The sequence below is a fragment of the Nicotiana sylvestris genome, chromosome 12 (assembly GCF_000393655.2).
Source record: "Nicotiana sylvestris chromosome 12, ASM39365v2, whole genome shotgun sequence".
In the NCBI taxonomy this organism is placed as follows: domain Eukaryota; kingdom Viridiplantae; phylum Streptophyta; class Magnoliopsida; order Solanales; family Solanaceae; genus Nicotiana; species Nicotiana sylvestris.
Window position 1 is genome coordinate 21,458,791 of NC_091068.1, and position 4,465 is coordinate 21,463,255.

Below are 4,465 nucleotides of genomic sequence, written 5' to 3' on the forward strand. Positions count from 1 at the left end.
ATATATATATATATATATATATAATATATATATATATATATATATATATATATATATATATATATATATATATATATATATATATATAGATAATTTTGAGAGTGGCTATCATTTTCCTATAAAATTTTAATTTTTTAGCCCAACCAACTTAAGTGAGACATATATTCAATTTGTTGCCCAAATCAACACATCCGATAGATTGCGTCACATTTGATTATATTACTAATTACTAATACAAAGCAAACCGTAAGAGAGTTTTGTCAAAAAATAGAAAAGAAAAGACAAATAAATGGTTTTGACTATACGATATATTGCGATATAGAATATTTTCTTAGCTCAGCCGCATAGCTACAAATTATTTTTAAAAGAAAACAGAAAAGTGATTTTAAGTTAGGTGGATTGAGTTATGGCCAATTATCCAATCCATTTATGACCCAATTATTATCTCAGCGTGACTAATGTGATTTAGCCAACCTTAAATCATGAGCCTATTGAATAACCAGTGGTACTTGACTTGTTAAAAAGTTGATATAGAGACCTTATTACTCTAATATCATTCTTTTTCTTAGATCAATTTTCCTTTTCTCCGAACAATGATTTATCAAACCTTTGTGAGGTAGCACTTTATTCTTGATATGTGATTTTTAGACGTAAATTTGAATTGTCAGGCTACAATAAAAGTACCGGACACGATCAGAAGGGACACACACGAAAAAAAAGATATATATATATATATATATATATATATATGTATGTATGTATATACCACACGTATTATATTTTTATTATTTTTTGGTCTAAAATATATTATCTCTTCCGTCCCAATTAATGTGGCGGTGTTTTTCTCGTCAAGGAGGTTAAAAAAGAAAGGAAGAATTTTGAAATTTGTAGTCTTAAACAACTCATGAATATTTGTGTGGCTATAAATCGTTTTACTACGAGTAAATTATGAATTTTAGGGTTGAATTATTTTCGAATAAGGAAGTATGACATTTTTTTTACAGATTATAAAAGAAAGTATGACATATAAATTGAAACAAATAAATTATTAATAACTAGTAAGCAATACAAAACTACAACTTAACATAGTCTAAGCTACAACAACAATAACCCAGTATAATTTTACTTAGTGGGGTCTAGGGAGGGTAGTGTGTATGCAGACCTTACCTCTACTCTCTGGTAGAGAGACTGTTTCCAAATAGACCCCCGACGTCCTTTCCTCCAAGAACTTCCCACATCGCTCTTGGGGAGACTCAAACTCACAACCTATTGGTTGAAAGTGAAGGTTGCTTACCATCAGAACGAAGATAGTCTAAGCTGCATTATATATATTGACCACTTCAAAAAGCATATCTAATGGAGGTGGTTGGAACTGAGAAGGGACAACAAAAACAGTATCAACTAAGTTAGGTGACTAAAGAATTAAGATTACGATTTAGTTTTGAACTCTGTCAGAGTCTTAGTGGATTCTATTTTATTATTTATTGTTTGAAATAAATGACACATGACATAAGGGCTTGGGATAGCATTTGCTTAGATTATGATGAAAATGATCGGGCTTGTTTGGATATTGTACTTTATTATGAAAAATTAGGTAATGGCAACTATCAAAAAATGAAAATCAAATGTTAAATCTGAAGATTAAGTTCTAATGTCTAAGCATGTTGTCATCTCGTATTTCCGCGTCACTTAATTTTGACTTGGGAAAAATATTGGTTGTTCGAAGGTTCGCATTGGTTGGTAAGAACAAGGACTATGCAGTTCTAAATACCAATGGTGGATGCAGCTTTTGTTCCGTACCAGATTCATTTGAATTTAGTACATTCGATGTCGTATATTAATTTATGTGTAAAAAGATTTATTAAAATTACGATAGATAATAAATATAAATTTATAACTTTAAACATATAATGAGTTAAATAATTATAAAAACCTTACAAATTAAATTGATAGGGCTTAAATCCTAGATTCTATCACTGATAAATATGGCTTGACAACACTCTTCATCTCACGTTGATAACCCTTGAGCCGATAGACTTGCTTCACTCTTTTTCTATTTATCTATCTATACTATATTAAAAGCACGAACACCTTTAGCGAAATGTCGTTCGCTTTTTTTACCCTTTAAAAATATATTTTATATTGGACAAAATAGTAATTTGTTTATCTTCCTAATATTTGGGACTTCTAAATCAACTAAAATTTTATTTATTATATCTTTCCTTATTTGATATATATATAGAGAGAGAAACTCACATATTGTAAGGAAATGATTCAGCGGCAATAATGGTAAACGAATAGTACAACTAAAGTGAATGTTCACGCTAAGTGATTTTGGTCAAACAAATTAAAATACTCTTAGTGGAAAGGAAATTGATAGCGTAGATTTATGAAAACAATCCGCCTATTCTATTCTTTTTTTTCCTAAATATTACAAAAAGTATAGTTATAGCCGTGTCATAATTAAATTAAATAATTTATGTAAGGTAAATTTTAGTTAATATTAAAGTTGTTTTCTACATAATTCAAATAAGAAAAGATATAATAAATAAAATTTTAGTTGATTTAGAAGTCCTAAATATTAGGAAGATAAGCAAATTATTATTTTGTCCAGTATAAAATATATTTTTAAAGAGTAAAAAAGGTGAACGAGAATAATATATTGTTTGAGTAGGAAAAAGTTCAAAAATAATCCGCATCTTCTATACTATCTTAAAAGCATGAAATCTCAACAAATAATTAAGTCTTTGCATTAATAAATTAGCAAAAAAAAATCAATTCAATATTTTTCAAAATCATTATGTAAGTAAAATTATTTGTCAAGTTGATAAAATTTTTAAGGTACATAAATTTATTTTCATTAGAACGGTCGTGAAAGAAATAAGAAAATAGAGCAAAATCCATTATAATATAGTATTAAAAATTAAATTGCTAAACATGCTAAGTTAAAGCATTAAGGATGTAACATAAGATAAAAGGTATTCAAAAGAAATGTCATTATCATTTTCTTTCTTTTTATATTTATTCCAATAAATGATAATTTCCTATATTTTCAATATAGTATTATATATTTTTGTAATTCAATATTAGTTACTTAAAACTTTTATGGTTATTTATTACTATTTTTCTATAAGGAGCTCTACCTCATCACTCACAAATTTCTACAATACTAAAAGATTCAAATTCTTCAATTTGTTTTGTTATCTTTAAATAATTGTGGTAAAAGTATTTTTGTATTATTTGCTTATAGTATTTGGTAACAAAGATAACAATAATTTTCATAAGATATTTCACACCTCATAAATTATAATAAGGGCATATAAAACTTATGTTGAGTATGATTTTTTTTTATTGAGCTAGCTTAGTGAGATTAACATTCGTTATTTTAGGAACTTACATTTTTTCCTTTAATATTTGTTCAGTAACGAAAAATACATTATTTAATAATATTTACTTAATTTTTAGAATTTGTATATTCATTGACACGTGTAGGACATGCGTAAAAGCACGTACCCTAAGACTAGTATAATATAATATGCGCACTAGTTTCATAAAAAATTTAAATAATTTTTAAAAAATTCACTAGCTTGTTGATTGATCAAGCTCTAACTATGTCACGACCCGAATTTTTCACCGTCGGGATCGTGATGGCGCCTACTCTTGAAAGCTTGCAAGCCGACAGATATAGTTTTACCACATTATTTATTAACTAGAACAGAAATAAATAATAGCTAAAGACAAACAAAGATAAAGTTCGGAAGTGTTATAATAGTTCAACAACTCTAATACATGACTACCCCAATGATCTGGTGTCACAATCTACGAACGTCTAAGAAATTCTACAAATACTGGTTTAAAAGATGTACATCTGTTCTCAAAATAAAAACTGACAGGAAATCCAAAATAGGGGAAAGGGGACTCCAGGGTCTGCGAACGCCAACAGATTTACCTTGGATCTCGCGTGGATTGAAGGTAGCAACCCAAACTCTACTCACGAGGTCCGGTACCGAAATCTGTACAGAAAGTGCAGAGTGCAGTATCAGTACAACCGACCCCATGTACTGGTAAGTGTCGAGCTTAACCTCGGCGAAGTAGTGACGTGGCTAGGACACAACAACAATATAAACATGTGCAGTTAAATCATATACGAGAAAATAATAATAACAGAAATTTAACAGATAAAAACGGGAAGGGCAAAACATGCTGCGGGAAATATCAGATTCTGACAGTAATTCAATGGAGAAGCAAAGTAAACACCATATTTGAACCAACAAAAATAATGATATACTAATACGTGCACGGCATCACCCTTCGTGCTTTTACTCTCATCCTCACCATAAGAAAACAACAGAAACGACACGATATCACCCTTCATGTATTAACTCTCATAATCGTGGCACGACATCACCCTTCGTACATTAACACTCACAAAATATGGCATAACATCACCCTTCGTGCATTAACA